The sequence below is a fragment of the Saccostrea cucullata genome, unplaced genomic scaffold, assembly GCF_032062105.1.
Source record: "Saccostrea cucullata isolate Sc308-1 unplaced genomic scaffold, CSIRO_AGI_Scuc_v1 ctg9835, whole genome shotgun sequence".
NCBI classification, from domain to species: domain Eukaryota; kingdom Metazoa; phylum Mollusca; class Bivalvia; order Ostreida; family Ostreidae; genus Saccostrea; species Saccostrea cuccullata.
In genome coordinates, this window is record NW_026924822.1 from 6662 (window position 1) to 24419 (window position 17758).

At 35.0% G+C, this 17758-nt stretch overlaps 2 long non-coding RNA genes across 3 annotated transcripts; one reads left to right on the plus strand and one right to left on the minus strand.

Annotated features, from left to right (window-relative positions):
• The first annotated feature begins 2086 nt into the window (after positions 1-2086).
• Positions 2087-11376, plus strand: LOC134267383 (uncharacterized). Of its 2 annotated transcripts, XR_009992144.1 has the most exons (4): positions 2087-2651; positions 2896-3292; positions 10931-10995; positions 11240-11376. It is a non-coding gene; the product is annotated as an uncharacterized LOC134267383 (long non-coding RNA). The 2 variants fall into 2 exon arrangements; XR_009992145.1 differs by having other exon boundaries at positions 10931-11376.
• Positions 11377-11438: 62 nt separating this feature from the next.
• Positions 11439-15725, minus strand: LOC134267384 (uncharacterized). The gene is made up of 3 exons (XR_009992146.1): positions 15606-15725; positions 13551-13729; positions 11439-11534 (listed from the first exon to the last, which is right to left on the minus strand). It is a non-coding gene; the product is annotated as an uncharacterized LOC134267384 (long non-coding RNA).
• Positions 15726-17758: the final 2033 nt, after the last annotated feature.

Consider the following 17758-nt stretch of genomic DNA (forward strand, 5'->3'; position numbering starts at 1 on the left):
ATGATTTCATGAATTTTTTTCTATTTCATATTTTAGTATATCCTAATGCATGACTATGTTTTAAATTTCAAAGCATTTCGTCAAAAAACAAAGGAGATATAGCCATTTAAAATTTCAGCCAATCAGATTACAGCACACACGCATGCGCATGCTTTCATGAAAATTTTTATATATCATGCTGTAGATCTTCATAATATAGGACTATGTTCAAAATTTCAAAAGATTATGACAAGAAACAAGAAAGATATTGAGACTTTAGTTTCAGCCAATCAGAGGGAAGCGCACGTGCATGCGCGTGAGATCTTGCCATATTGACCACGTCATCTTATTTATACTACTAATATATCCTTATATTATGAGTTTCAAAACATTTCATCAAAAAATAGAAAAGTTACGGTAGGATTCATTATATTGGTCATTTCACGTGTTGCACGTGCCCGCTCTTGCAAGCACGTGCGCGCAAAATGACCTTCGTTCGGCAACTCTACATAACATGCCTACTAACCCTAAAAACATTTTACCTTAGTCGGATGTGTAGTTAACAAGATCACTCGTGGACAAAATTTTCCCAGGAAGAAGAAAAATAATAATAACTAGAGCAAAGCTCGTTGCAAAGCAACGAGTAGGTCTTCCGTCCTGTTTTGACCGGAAGTGACGTCAACAAAAAGACAGCAATGAGCTAAGTTGTCTCCAGTGACTTTATATTTTCAATTTTGAGTCAAAACCTTCAAAATAAGCTTTTTTGGCTACTTCTGGTTTGACCAAAAGTGATGTGAATTGACAAAAAATTAAGTTTAATGCCTTCAGTGATATATGTTACCCAAAACCTTGTCAAGAATGACAAAAATATGCACTTTCTGATGACTTTCGGTTTGGCCGGAAGCGACGTCACCAGACGCATTTTGACGAATTCAATAGATTAAGCTTGACATTTTGAACAACTTTGCTTCTTTGACGTATAACAAATTCAAATTTTTTTTTCAGATATTAAGGAAAAAATTTTGGTCCCTCTAAGTCCTTAATTATAGGGGCAAGCCCTTTATAGTTGATATCCTTTGAAAGATCGTGATATTCTTGACAACTTTTGTTCTTAATGTCTTTACAAAATATTAACATGTAAAAAGATATTGCAGAAAAGGTGTGAACATTTTCTAAATCCCCGATGGGATTTTTTACAAGCCATAGCGAGCGCCGACGTGCTGCACTTCCGGAGAAAGAGAGAGGTATGTGTCACATCAGCACATGTAGCTCTATCATCACTGAAAATATTATGTTTCTGTCTAAAAGCAATTTTGAGAAAAATGCTGGTCAATGTGACCCTATGAAAATCACTAAATCACAGAAATCTACACTAAAGAATGCTCTGTGCCAAGTTTAACTTAACTTTGTCCAGTTGTTCTGAGAAGGAAATGAAATTCTGAAGAATTTAAGATAAAGATGATAATGGGTGAATTTTCAAAATTTTACTACAGCTTTAGCTCATATGAGCTAAACTGTAAACAGATTTTGTGCTTTGTTGACTTTGAAATGTGGCTGGACATCTCTTTGATCTTGTGTTTGAAATTACATGTCCTTTGTTCTGAATCATGCACATTTGTTAATGCTTTAGTTGTTTATGCCAAGATAGCAATGTTCCTTCAATTATACTGTAAAAATACACATATTAGATCTTATATATTGCCACTGAAGACAGACCTCTATCATCTTTACCATTAGAATTGGTATGTCTTCCCTTGGAAGCGGAAGACCTCAATACAGATGTAAACATGCAAGATCTGACAAATATTTATAAGAACATTTATTCCAAATTAAACATATTAGATTTTGCAACAAAATCTATTTATCTTGAAAAACTGAAAGCAATTGATATAATCATATTTTTGGATTTATGTCTGTTTCTCAAATCAAAATTTAAATATGATATATTTGTGGTAGTTGTACTTAGTTTTATTTTATTTCAATTAATGCTATATTTATTTTATTTCAAGAATTTCATTCATTCATTCATTCATGCATTTACATAGCGCTGCACATTACTAATATTTTGTTTAAAATTATAAACATCCCTATTCAAATAATGGTTTAACCCAAAGACTATGGGTTAAGGTAAGTTTTATAGAAGAGTCTATTTATAAATAAGGGTGTAGTCTATATTCATCCTTTCCATTGGTCAGTTGTTATTGTGTGGTCTGAGTTGTCCATTCAGGCGGGAAAACCTTTGTTTCAATCTATTCATAGCTACATTCTGAGAAGGGTGTTGTCAGAGATCTGTGTGTCTATATTAAAAACCTGATATTAAATTTTGGAGTAAATTAAACACCCATAAACTGTAAGTAAACCTTTTCTTAAACTGAATAAATGATCATAAACTTCAATTAAAAGATAGTGAATGAATTAAGTATTTTAAACTTAAACTTGCTAAACAAGTATGAATGTGATAGAGTGAAAGTTTTAAAGTTATAAAAGTAAAGATTGATATATTGAAAGTTATATGAGCAAGTTATATTTTAATCTAATTCATGTAGATCTTTAGAATTGAGATCTGAGTTTGAATTATTATGATTTTATTATTTGTTAATTCATTAGGTCTGTCATCATGTAATTAATTGATTCTAAATCCCCATCAAGTGATCACTCAGTTCCATACACTGGTATGTTTAAATTCATATTCTTCAAGTATTGTAAATAGATAATTGATAAATGTAAAAGAAATATAATCTTTAGTAAATTTGAATTTCAAAGAGTTATTGCCCTTTGAATGTGTTTAGTACAAATGTAAAGTAATGGCCTAAATGAATGTTTTATGTGTTTAAATTGAAATCGTTTTGTGTTGTAAAGTGAATGTGCTTGTCTTTATGTTGTCTATGTGTTTATACGTTGTTATTGTTATTTTAGGGTTGATTTCCATTGATTTCCACTTATTTCCATTGATTTTCAACTTATTTATTTCATCTTTAATTCATCTATCTCCATGGAATAAACGAATCTAACCCCGTACCGACTTGTTGATCTTAATTTCTACAAGAACCGGTTACAAAAATGGCGCCCAACGGAAATTGGAGATAATTACACCTGGTGGTTCTGCCCGCGCGCTCCAGAAGTGCACTGACTTGGCCATTCCATCCATTACTTCGTATTCGGCGCCTTGTGACGTCACAGGAAGTTCATTCTAGGAATTGCGCAAGACCCGTATACATGTGAATATTTGTGTTTGTGTTGTGCTTGTGATATTATATGCGTGAAATTGTGTTGTGTTTGTGTATTTGGATAATTCACTACCATGCATGGTCCGGTAAGACTGTTTTAATGTTTATTTCTCATGTTCTGTGAATGTAAACACTATATTTAGATTTGGCCTCATTTTCTTGATCACGTGATCGGTATCAGCTGTTCTATTTTGTACAGTAGGTCATCTCATTTTGATTAGTTTATCTTTTGTGAATTTATATTTTTGCGTCATTTCAGTGTTTAAATATATTCAGAGTCAGTGAGAAAGACATTTGAGAGTGCTTAAAACTTAAAAGTTTTCTAAATAACGCTTTGAAAGCACATCCGGAAATATCCGGAAGGTATTTTCTAAATTAAACTAAACCAATTCCTTTGTCCTTGACATTCAGATAACAACATCCGGTAAACAAAAAACCACGTTTTAGCAAAAGAATTTGTTGGTGAATTTTCAGCTGGTATTCATAAATAAGAGTTCCTGTCTTGTATTTGGTTTGTTTATTCATTTCTTGGAAGCAGTCTGACCATCTTGCATCTGGTTTGAAGTTGATTACATCATTATATAAATAAAGTCTTCATTTCAGCCTAGAAGTAAAATGTAGGTCAATCAAATTCAGTATCCCATTTAGCTATTTGTGTTTACTTACACTGCGCTTTGCTTGCAGCGATAACATATCATTCATTTCATCATCATCAATTTGACTTTTCAGTCTTGTTCAGGCATGCTGATGTCAGTAAGTTGCTGAATTACATGTAGCTTAGCTGTAAACTGACTACAGTACAGGTACAGGTGTATAGAAACATTTCACTGTTTGAAGATTGAATTTTTCAAGTGAGCTTTTCTGAGGCATATTGTCTGTTGTCATTACATTCCCTATTGCATTAGTATATCCCTTCACTTGTTGACAAAACAGTGTGAAATCATGCATTGATTTATTTGGGATACAAATTTATTTTCATTATTTTCAGGTTCATTGACCAATAGGTCACCGTGTCGGTTTCTTTTCTTTAACCCAGGGCTTCGGTTTCTTTTCTTGTATAACGCGACATTTTATTTATTTATTTTTTTTTTCTTTTCTCATAAGAAAAATATAATTAGACTTAGTTAAGTAAATTTAGATTTAGACTTAGAGTAGTTCTTAGTATTAGACATTGATTAGTTGAACTTACAGACAATTCATAGAGTATAAGTTAGACTATTTATTTAAGTTCAAGCTTATTTAAGGCATTTAGTTTATCTATTTGATACAATTTAGTTTACTTAGACAGCACATTGAATTGATTAGTTATTGATATACTAGTTATCTGAATTTCTGATAATTATTAAATTTTGTTTCAGAGAATTTAGAATTTAATTAATTTTTTTTTCAGCTTCTCATTACTTCTTCATTTCAGGAATTACTCAAAAACATTTATGATGTAGTTCAATTAACTTAGGTACGGTTAAGAGTAGTTTACAGGTTTAGCTAGCAATAGATAGTAGTGTAATACTAGTGTACTATACAGTAGATAGTTAACTTAGTACATATTAGTGCAAGTAAAGTAATTAAGAAATTAGAGATAATTTCGCAACTTAACCATCATTATGAAGGAGGATCAGGAAACAACGAAAGAAATGTCGGAAACAGAACTTCAAGAATTAGCAAAAGCTTTCAAGGAATTAGGAGTGAAACCAAAGGCAAAGACCGCCAAGGAACTAAAAGCTTGGATGACAAGTTTTGCACATTGGACAACACCAAAGTTATCTCAAGGGGACATAACTTCAGGTGCAAGCAACAGTTCACCAGAAATTGCGACAACTATTTCATCTTATCATCCAAAACTCCCAGTTTTCTCTGGAGATAAGAAAGGTGACACCTCATATGACTTATGGCGGTATGAAGTAGAATGTTTAAGGAAAAGTGATGTGAAACCAGCCATACTTTTGGAAAGCATGAGGAGATCATTGCGGGGAAATGCAGCCAGAGTTCTTATGAGACTTGGGCCTGATGCATCATTAGAGGAGATTATGCACCGATTTGAGAGTGTCTACGGTACAGTAGATGACAATGAAAATTTGCTTTCTCAATTCTACAGTGCAACTCAGAGAGATACAGAGGATGTGTCAGAGTGGAGCTGTCGACTAGAAGATCTCCTTAATAAAGTCATCCAGAATGAAGAAATCATTCCAACGAACACAGATCAGATGCTACGTAACATGTTCTGGAATGGTTTATCTGAAAACTTGAAGGACATTACTGGTCATATCTTCAAGGAGTCAACAAATTTTGATGAATTGAGACGAGCAATAAGGAAAGTGGAACAAGACAAACTGAGAAAAAAGGACATGAAAAAAGCAACAATCCAGACTATAGTCAGTAACCCACAGATGGATGAACTGAAAGCTATGATACAGAAAATGGATACTAAAATGTCCCAGATGAAGGAAGATATCAATGAAGTTCGTCAAAAGTACCAAACAGAAAGACCACAGAAACCCTTTATGAATGAAAAATTTCAGGGTCAAGGAAGAGGATTTCGAGGTCAAGGAAGAGGTTTTTGGGGTCAAGGAAGAGGTCAACAACAATTTAGAGATTACGGACAAAATCAAGGATATAATTCATACAGAAGTAGAGATGATGCTGAAGTTGTCTGTTATAGATGTGGACAAGTAGGTCACGTGCAGTATGGTTGTAGAGTTCTTCTAGATCACAAGAGAGGTTTAAACCCATCTCGGCCTGCATTGAGACGCGGACGTTAGGTCGAAATCAAATACAGCGTCAATCAACAGGGATTATAGGAGAACCAACAGAAGTTGAAGTGAATATTAATGGATTGACAACAAATGCTTTATTGGATACAGGATCTACAGTATCAACTATTTGTCAGTCATTTTATCAACAATATTTGAAAGACATCGAAATACATGATATTAGAGAAGCATTCCAACTACAGTGTGCTGATGGTAGTAGTTTGCCTTATAAAGGATCTGTGGAGTTAGAGATTTCATCCAAAGGCCTAGGAGATAGTAAAGAACACAGATGCTTATTCCTAGTTGTTGATGATACAAACTACCACAGGACTGTTCCCATACTTTTAGGAACCAATGTATTGAGAGTCATGATGGAAGATACCAAGGACAATTATGGAGATAGATTCTTACAGAAGGCTAATCTACATACACCGTGGTATTTGACATTTCGATGTTTATCATTGCGTGAACGGGAATTAGCAAAGAACAATTATAGATTAGGATTGATCAAGTCAGCAGAGAGAGAACCTATCATCATTCCACCGAATGGAGAAGTACAAATCCAAGGTTTTGTGGACAGAATGATCCCTTATCAACAGACGATAGCTCTCATACAACCAACAGTCAAATCATCTATTCCGAAGGATTTAGACATTATCCCGAACCTTATAGACTACAACTACCAAGTACAGGAACCAGTGATAGTAACAGTTAGTAATGTTACAACTAGAACAGTGAAGGTTCCACCCAGAGGTCTTATTGCAGAGATTCAGCCAGTCACAATGGAGGAAATGCCTGAGGAATCTACTGCAACCAATTTTATGACAATCACAGGACAGGACTCATTTAATATATCGAAAGATAACTTAAGCCGAGAGGAGTACTTAGCAGCTCAAGAGATGATACTGAGAAACAAGGATATGTTCTCAAAGGGAGACACAGATATCGGACATGTAACAACAGTCAAACACAGAATTGAGTTAACAGATCCAACGCCATTCAAACAGAGACACAGAAGGATACCACCATCAATGTACAAAGAAGTAAGAGACCATCTACAACAGCTGTTAGAAGCAGGAGTGATAAGAAGATCTAAATCACCCTTCTCCAGCAATGTTGTCTTAGTAAGGAAGAAGAATGGAGAATTAAGAATGTGCGTGGATTATCGCCAGTTGAACAACAAGACGAAAAAAGATGCGTATGCCTTACCCCGAATTGAAGACATCTTAGACAGTTTATCAGGGAATTCGTATTTTACCGTTTTAGATGCCAAATCAGGATACCATCAGATCGAGATAGAGGAAAGTCAGAAGGAAAGGACTGCGTTTACCGTAGGCCCATTAGGATTCTACGAGTACAACCGCATGCCCTTTGGCTTATCCAACAGCCCGGCCACATACCAACGCCTAATGGAAGACTGCCTTGGTGAGCTACATCTTAGCATCTGTTTTATATTTTTAGACGACATTATCATCTTTTCTAAGACCTTCGAAGAACATCTACAACGACTTCAACAAGTGTTTGATAAGCTGAGAGATGCTGGACTTAAATTATCCCAAAAGAAGTGTACATTTTTCCAACAAAGAGTTAAATACGTAGGACATATAGTTTCCAACAAAGGCATCGAGACGGACCCAGACAAAACCAGTAAAGTCATCAACTGGCCTACCCCAACAACACCAGAAGAGGTTAGGAAGTTCCTGGGATTCGTGGGATATTACCGCAAATTTATCAAGAATTTTAGCAAGATCGCCAAACCATTGTGCCAATTAATGCCGATTCCAACAGAAGGCAAGAAAGCAGCTAAAAAGAGTGTAGCAAAGAAGTGGAGATGGGGCACAGAGGAACAACATGCATTTCAACATCTGAAGGAAGCTTTGATATCACCCCCAGTATTAGGTTATGCGGACTATAGTATACCATTCGAACTACACACAGATGCGAGCCACCAAGGACTAGGGGCGGTCCTCTATCAAGATCAGAGCGGACAGAAAAGAGTTATCAGCTACGCCAGCCGAGGACTGACAAAAGCAGAGAAGAATTACCCTGCCCATAAATTAGAATACCTAGCACTGAAGTGGGCAGTGTGTGACAAATTTAAAGATTATCTGCTAGGAAGTAAGACTAGGGTACTGACGGACAATAACCCACTCACCTATGTCCTCACAACGGCTAAATTAGATTCGACAGGACATAGGTGGTTGGCAGCTCTTGCCAATTTTGACCTAGAAATTCAGTATCGGCCAGGTAAGAAAAACTCTGACGCTGACGGACTCTCTAGACTAACAGGACAGACAACTGAATCTTGTTATATTTCAGATGATTGTTTCAAGGCTGTTTGTAATTCTATTCAATTAGATATTCCAAATGTAGAAAAATTGTCTTTTGATTCAGAAATTGTGAACCAGCTAAACACACAAATTCCAGGTCAGTTTAAACAGGTTGATTGGGTACAAGCACAGAAAGAAGATGCAGTTCTCAGAAATTGGATCCATTATGTAAAGTCAGGGAAGAAACCGAGAATGGAAGATCTACCACCATCCCACCATTCCCTAGCCTTGATTAGGAACTTCCATTCCCTTCACCTGATTGATGGTATTTTATATAGGAAAACAAAAATAGATGACAAAGAGAAGACACAGCTGGTGATTCCTAAAGACACAGTACAAGAAAATGCTGCATAATGACTTTGGACACCCAGGACGAGACCGATTGAATTCTTTGGTAAAGGATCGTTTCTACTGGAATGGTATGAACAACGACAATGACAACTGGGTGAAAGGCTGTCCACGATGTTTAAGAAGAAAAGTACCAACCAATCAACGTGCACCACTAATGCCAATAAGAACCTCATATCCACTCGAATAAGTGTGCATGGACTTCTTGACCTTAGAGCCATCAAAAGGAGGTTACCATCATATCCTGATAATAACGGACCATTTCACGAGATTTGCCCAGGCCATCCCTACAAAGAACCAGACAGCAAGAACAACAGCTGAGGCCCTTTACACCAACTTCATGACTAAATACGGCTTTCCAACTAGGATACATAGTGACCAAGGAGCCAATTTTGACGGTAACATCATAAAGGAACTTTGTAGTATAACAGGGATGAAGAAGTCCAGAACAACCCCCTATCATCCCATGGGCAATGGAATGTGTGAGAGGTTTAATAGAACTCTTATGGACATGCTCGGAACACTCAACCCAAGTCAGAAGTCTAATTGGAAAGCTCACATTCCATCACTGGTACATGCCTACAACATCACAAGACATGAGAGCACAGGGCAATCACCGTACTTGCTGATGTTTGGAAGAGAACCGAGGCTACCCATAGATATTACCTTTGGAATCAACAACCCAGAGAAGAAAACCATGACAAAATATGTAGAAGATCTAAGAACAAGGATGAAGTCAGCATATGAATTAGCATTAAGAGCAGCAGAAAAAGCAAGAGAAAAACAAGGTAAGTATTATGATCAGAAGGTAAGAGGTGCTAATTTACAGACAGGTGATCGAGTCTTGGTGAAAATTGTAGCCTTCGACGGTAAACATAAGATTGCAGATAGATGGGAGGAAGAGGCATACATAATCATCAAACAGCCAAACCCTGAGGTTCCAGTATATAGAGTACAAAGAGAAGATGGCCTTGGAAGAACAAGAACATTACATCGAAATCTTCTGTTGCCGATAGGATGCATTGATCCAGACCAACAGCAGATTATTCCAGAAAAGCCAAAGCCTAAACCGAGACTAAAGAAAGCACAACAAACACAAGAGAAGACAGAAAACCACAAAGAAACTGTTGCAGAGGTAGAAGAGAATGCAGATCTTAGTGATTCAGATGATGAATACTTTTTGCAGGTACCGGTACCACCAAAGAGAAGTCATGCTCTAGACAATACTCAACACAGTATTAGTGAAGAGAGAGCTGAGGAGAGAACAGATGATAGAGGAGAAGAAGCCAGACCAGAGCCAGTGAGGGAAACCCGGGAAATCCCTGCACCCCAGACAGAGGAGGGTGGTGGCTTAGTGTCAGGAGAAGAAGAACAAGTGACAGTAAGAAGATCTGCAAGGCAGCGCAAACCACCAAAACATCTTGATGACTATAAAGTTTACCAGATCAGTAGCGACACCAAACACAGAGAATTAGATATGCTCAGACAGATGTATTTTATGACAGATGTTCCAGAGGAGAGAACACTGTTATTGAAGAGCATCATCAGTTTTGTTAATAAGGATTAATTTATACAACTACATTTTATGCTTTGCTGTAGTAAATGACAGGGACGTCATTTCTCAGCTGGGGGGAGTTTGTGGTAGTTGTACTTAGTTTTATTTTATTTCAATTAATGCTATATTTATTTTATTTCAGGAATTTCATTCATTCATTCATTCATGCATTTACATAGCGCTGCACATTACTAATATTTTGTTTAAAATTATAAACATCCCTATTCAAATAATGGTTTAACCCAAAGACTATGGGTTAAGGTAAGTTTTATAGAAGAGTCTATTTATAAATAAGGGTGTAGTCTATATTCATCCTTTCCATTGGTCAGTTGTTATTGTGTGGTCTGAGTTGTCCATTCAGGCGGGAAAACCTTTGTTTCAATCTATTCATAGCTACATTCTGAGAAGGGTGTTGTCAGAGATCTGTGTGTCTATATTAAAAACCTGATATTAAATTTTGGAGTAAATTAAACACCCATAAACTGTAAGTAAACCTTTTCTTAAACTGAATAAATGATCATAAACTTCAATTAAAAGATAGTGAATGAATTAAGTATTTTAAACTTAAACTTGCTAAACAAGTATGAATGTGATAGAGTGAAAGTTTTAAAGTTATAAAAGTAAAGATTGATATATTGAAAGTTATATGAGCAAGTTATATTTTAATCTAATTCATGTAGATCTTTAGAATTGAGATCTGAGTTTGAATTATTATGATTTTATTATTTGTTAATTCATTAGGTCTGTCATCATGTAATTAATTGATTCTAAATCCCCATCAAGTGATCACTCAGTTCCATACACTGGTATGTTTAAATTCATATTCTTCAAGTATTGTAAATAGATAATTGATAAATGTAAAAGAAATATAATCTTTAGTAAATTTGAATTTCAAAGAGTTATTGCCCTTTGAATGTGTTTAGTACAAATGTAAAGTAATGGCCTAAATGAATGTTTTATGTGTTTAAATTGAAATCGTTTTGTGTTGTAAAGTGAATGTGCTTGTCTTTATGTTGTCTATGTGTTTATACGTTGTTATTGTTATTTTAGGGTTGATTTCCATTGATTTCCATTTATTTCCATTGATTTTCAACTTATTTATATCATCTTTAATTCATCTATCTCCATGGAATAAACGAATCCAACCCCGTACCGACTTGTTAATCTTAATTTCTACAAGAACCGGTTACATATTTAAAATCATCTTCTTAAACTGAGACTTGATTCAGTTGATTGTTTCAAATTCATTCTGCTGTTTATTCTTTGTCATCTCCCAAAAGAGGCTCTTCTGGCAAATCATGATCATGCTTGGCATCAAATTTCAGTACTCAGATGACAGTCACACCTATCAAAAGAAATTGATTTTTTTAAAAGTACAACTTATCAGATAAGATAAACCATCAAACTTAGTTATAAGATATTGTTATACCTTTAAAAAATTGTTCCTATACAAATCTATACAGAAAAAAGTCTAACATTTTTAATGTTTTGCTGAGCGGGCATAAAAAAATCGATGTTGGACCGCTCAGAGAGATGTTGGACTGCTTACGTCACAGAATGGGCGGAGCTTAATCTCATTTTCATTCTTTGGTTTTAAACAATGACAGATCTAATGTTACATTACGGAATATAGTACAAAATAAATGTATGTCAAAAAATATATAATAAAATGAAAGGTATAACAAAACATTTATTGACAGAGTTCTCGGGCAAAATGCGTTTTGTCGGACCCTCGAACCAGACTGTCTGCCTTCGGCCTAAAGGCCTCGGGCAGACAGTTTGGTTCTTTGGTCCGACAAAACGCATGTTGCCCTCGAACTCAGTCAATAAATGTATACTGTCACGTTTCTGCATGTGTATTATTTGTAAAACTACTCTATAATCATTTATAAATTTAGGTTTACAGGCAGTCATTTGAGGATGTAATAAATAACATATTAATTTTTCATGATTTCAAATAAAGGGTATGTACATAACTTGTTCATGTCAAAATTTATTAGGAATGGTAATGGTTAACAGTTGTTAACCGACTAATCAGTCAGAAAGATGGTATCTGGTTATGATTTTTTATGTGTCAGGATAAGGCCATTCATAAAGGTGTTACAGCACATTAGGAACAATGCACTAATGAAGTGACAAAACAGCATCGCATAAGAAACAATGAGCTAGCGCAAAGTAACAATGCTGCTCTAGCTCATTTAAAACACCATACTACTAAGTTTATGACAGCATGCTAATTGTTTAAGACACTTACATACTAGCGTGAAGTAAAAATGTGCTATCACGCTTATGAGAATGGGCTAGTGTGCTTATGACAACACGGTGACAATGTACTTAGTGCGTTTGTAACAAAGTTTCAGCAGGCTGTTTACACTACGCCGTCAAGCTTACACATATAAATGGATTGTGTAAAGTTGTATTAGGCCATTCCAAGTTTTTTTCTCTGTTTAGCGTCCACCCATCTTTCAAAAACCTACCAATCTATTCGCAAAAAGATCAACAACACAGAAGCCAAAACATAAAACACAGGATTAAAATGATTTTCAATGATTTGATCTAACTAAACTACTTTAATAGAAGAAATGTCTATTCTTAAGCAAAAACAAGGGAATAAATGCTTACAATACACCAAATATAACTTACTGTACAGAATTATTTGGAGAAATTGACAAATTCAACATTGCCTAAATTAATCAATTTCAGGACTCCTGATGTTGTATGTTTTTTCTAACATGGGGTGTCAAAAACCAAGGCGCACACGGACGCTAAACATAGAAAAAACTTGGAATGGCCTTAGCATGGCAGCATGTTGAGCATCAGCACAACTGCATGTTGTTCTAAGTTGCCTTAGCCTAACAGTGTTGAGAACACTGTGTTAGCACATTGTTCCTAACACACACTTTAACAAATTGCCTTATCAGGACACCATTTAGTTTTCCATATATATTTTAAAAAGACTGGGAATAAAATTCAATTTTCGATAAGCTTCTTTTCATTATAAGTGTTTGCCTAAGCGTTTTTTACTATATAACCCAAATACATCATTGTCTGTTATGGTAGCCTAGTGGTAGGGCAATCGCTATGTATAATCATGAAACTGGGCTTGATTTTAATTCACTGCATCAAACCTAAGACAAAAACATGTACGCAGTTATGTTCCCTAACCATGCACCCAACATTTGTAGTGAATTAGACCCTAAAAACCTCACAGTAGATGTTAGGATAATGACCCTGAGTTCCAAGTAAACAGTGGTAAAGGTCCATATTGAAGCTATTCACCAGTATATATTAAATGAGTGAATGAGTGAGATTCTCTTGATAACATTATCAATCAAAGTATCAATAAGAAGCTGATACTTACTGCTAAATGCTAGAGACAGGTTACTCCAAAGAGACTGTATAAACCGAGATTCTGTGTCACAGTTTGAGTAGGTGTGGGTGTTGGCACGAAAAGGATCCCTTACTTCTCAAAGGCAATAAGTGCTGAGTACAAGTCTATATTTGCAGCTTACTATCCCAAGTGGTGGCATCATAAAATGACTGAAAAATTTTCAATAGACTAATTAACAAACAAATCATTTCTGCAGCCTTATCACAAAAAAAGCAAAGTCTACTATTACATTTTTTTTTTTTACAAATTTCTTTTGCAATTTAACTAAGAAACATACATATGACATAATAAAATATTGATTTAATTAACTGAGCAATATTATATTGTGTGCAATTTTTTTGTCAATAAATTATACTAAATTTTTTTCTGCAGTAACTTTGGACCCACAGTGCTTTGCTTCTTTGAGCTACATTCAAGCTTTAAAGTGGTATTGTAGGCCAAACTTACACTACGACGTCATGTGACTTTAGAGTCTAGTGCCCTGTTCAGACGGAGAGTTTAACATGTTTAATTCGCAGTAAATTATTGCGAAGTAAACTAAATTAAATGCAAATCAAACTAATGCGAATCAAACTGTGTTCACATGACAGCTAATTATAATGCAAAGTAACCAAATCGAATAAAAATTTTACTTTGACAGTCATGCAGGCTTCAGTTAGGCTTTTATGACATCATTTACAAATCATGTCACCTTAGGCATAAACAGATGTATTTGACATAATGTCACAATGTCTGTTTTCACATTCTAGTGATTAACACTATATTTTCCTTAGTTTTTCACTCAAAAATAGCACAAGTACTTAAAGCTGACCACCAACATGTAGCATTTGACTTAATTTTGCCATTTCACATGCCTCAAAATTTAATTGGAATTAGCTTACCTTAGTCATGTTAGTGTTCACAAGGAGCTAATGCAAAGTAATTTAATGCGCAGTAAATTAATTCGAATTAAAATAAATTGAATTGAACTCAGTCCATGTGAACATGCATCGATGCACCAAATGTCTCGTGTGGTTTGACAAGCCTGATCTAAATTAAAAGTGAATAAGTATCTGCCCTTACCATACTCCAGCATGCTAGAGGTTCACGGCAAGATAATTTTGACTTGGCGTCCCGTAACCTCTAGCATCCATTGTAAAAATTCTCGCCGCAGAAACCCCAAGTGGAAAAAATTATTTTATTAAGAAATAAGGCTTTGTATATTAACAAATGATACAAAATAAAAAAATACTCAATATTTACGATAAAACTTACGCATAAAACACTGTTAACCTCTGGTATTAGCAATAAATCCATTATTTTTTAAATCGAAGCAGAAATATTGAAACAAGTCGTCTGTTTAAAATTCGGAATTGGAATTCAGAAAATCTGACGAAACGAAAACAGTGAAATGCAACAAAAATTTCGTTTTCTGACAAGCAATCCGCAAAATTAATGTGAAGTCAAATCGAAAGTACTTCTGGTGACAAATTGGAATAATGACAATTTTCATTAATTAACAATAATGCACACTGAATTAAATGGATTTTTATTATTTCTTGTGACTTTCATACCCCATGCAAACACGTAGGTACCTGAAAATTATTTGTTAACAGTTTATTTCACGCATAATACGTTCCGCCCAAAGTCTAAGGCGGAACGTGCTCGTTAGAAAATGGCCTTCGGATGTAAGAGTCCGAGGTATATAAGGAGCGTAGGGACGTTAACCGAGGCTCTTACTTGTAGGAGTACCCTTACCATGCTTATCGTACCCTAACATCACACCCGTCAACATATTATTTATTTAGTTGAAAAACATTTTGTTTTGAACATGTTGAAAGCAAGTCTTGTTGAAATTACATGCTCACACATATTTAAATAAAATTTAAAGCTGTGGGGATTTTAAAAGGCTAACTGAGAGCGTCTGAACTGTAAAACAGTTAATATATCGCTGTGTCTGTGTATTTCTAAAACTATCGACAGCTGATAAATGCTCTAAGCTGCCATAGTAATATAATGTAAATTTTAGGTAAACAAAAATCTTACCTTCGAATTCATTCCCATGGTCCACGCCAATCATAAATTAAAATGTAACCGTCAGCTCTTTAATCATTCGATACAATTATCACTGGGGAATCCGAAACAGAGTCAGGAGTGTTCATCCTTGTTTATTACTGTGACAGTCGGAATTTCCTCGTAAACAATTCACACAAGAATATATAAATCGGATAATTTTGCTTAGAATAATGCTCCAGAGGATTGATAACAGTAAAGGCTTGGCTGGCTACAGTAGCTAGACAACTTGTCCATGTAAGGTTTCCCACATATTTGTTTTATAAAAAACAAATATAGTTTGGAGTTTGTTTATCTTTATACCAAATGACAGGGTTTTTCATCAATTCGAAATGATTTCAGATAAAATTTTTCATAGTATAACTGTTACCATTAAAAAATTGATATTTTTAGCTCTCAGAAAAAAAAAACGTTTATGACCTATTTACCCCTGGCCTAATTATAGGGGCCAGCCCCTTTTCCTTAATCTTATATGAAAGCTCTCATAATTACGCACAACTTTTGTTGTATATTTCTTGCCAAACTATTCTCGGTGCAAAAGTAATTACAGGTTTTGACCGGAAGTGACGTCATTTGACGACTTTTGACAATTCCGGCATTATTGCCGGCTGACATCACAGTCAGCAAGTCAGAAAAAAATTGAAAAACCCAAATTCAATCGTTTTATTTGATTTATTTTGATTCAAAGGAAAAACTTTGAATTTTCGACTACTTCCGGTTTTTACCGGAAGTACTTCTGATGGATGCTTTTTGTTGAGGATTGTGAATAAAAATATATGTTCTATTTGCCTTTAATCAATCCCGTTAAATTTTTCAAAAAATCTTAAAATTAAACATCCCTTCCTGTGTCGACCGGAAGTGACGGATGCGAAATTAAAAGACGTCATGCATAACTCAATAAGATGTTTTATAATCCCTGAAAATATCATGATTCAATCTTGAGTGGTTTACAAGAAGATGCTTGGACAAAATGACAACTTAAAAAAAGAAAATCGGACAAAAAATGCGACCGGAAGTGATTTTCAAAAAAATGAAAAAAAGGTCTGGAGATATTACAACAATGCATCATTCCTGAAAAAATCTTTGAAATCGGTTCAGTAGTTTCGGAGAAATCACGTGTACTATGAAAAGGGAATAATAATAATAATAGGAAACAGAAGAAAAACAGTAAGGTCTTCCGAAGGAAGTCGGAAGACCTTAATAATAAGAAACAGAGTAAAAACAATATGTTCCCCAACTTCGTTTGGGGAACATAATAAATGGAATTCAGAGTGTATATCACTTGACTTGTGCACATCTTCGAACTGATGCAGTGATCTTATTACCAGGTATGGGTACGTTTACAGCGTTCGACGCGTTTTCTCGACATGCATCAAAGTCTGCATAAAACCTGCAAATCAAAGACGCTGATTGTTTTTTTCCATTCAAATGATAATAATTTCAAAGTGTGTTTACGGGTTTTAGTGCTTTTTATTTCATGTTTATTCTGCATAAATTGGCACAGTGTAAAAATGCGTACTCGTGCAACTAAATCTTTCTTTCAAACATGCATTTTCTTTCTTTTTTTATTACATTTGATTCAAATCTATAATTATTCAGAAATATGAATATTATGTTGTGTGGTTTTGAAATGTCTTGATCAACCCATGTGTTTTCAAATGTTTTACCATCGGAGATGTGCACAAGTCGATAGCCAAGCCAAAAAATCATTCAAGTGTAACGAGGGCATTCGGGTATATATCGTTACAATAAGACAAGGTATCTGAAAGAAATATGGCGGAATACGGCTATAGTTGGTATGAAACAAGTCGTACATAGATGAAAAAGTTGCGTTTTTAAGAATTCATGTCAGCTTTAAGGCACTAATGGGGGAGATATTCGTAAAAAATAGTCAAACATAACTTTTAATCAATTTATTTGACATCGAGTATTATGCTTTATATAACATTGAATATTGCGTTTCCTAGATGAGTAAGTTTTTTATGCTGCCATATTGTATACCAGATATACGTTTCCAATGCGCACCTGCTTGACCCTCTCTACAGGGGCGGAAATTTTCAGCCAGAGCCTCTTTTTTGGATGCACTGGTCAGTTTGAATGCAGATTTTGAAAGTGATGACTGTTGT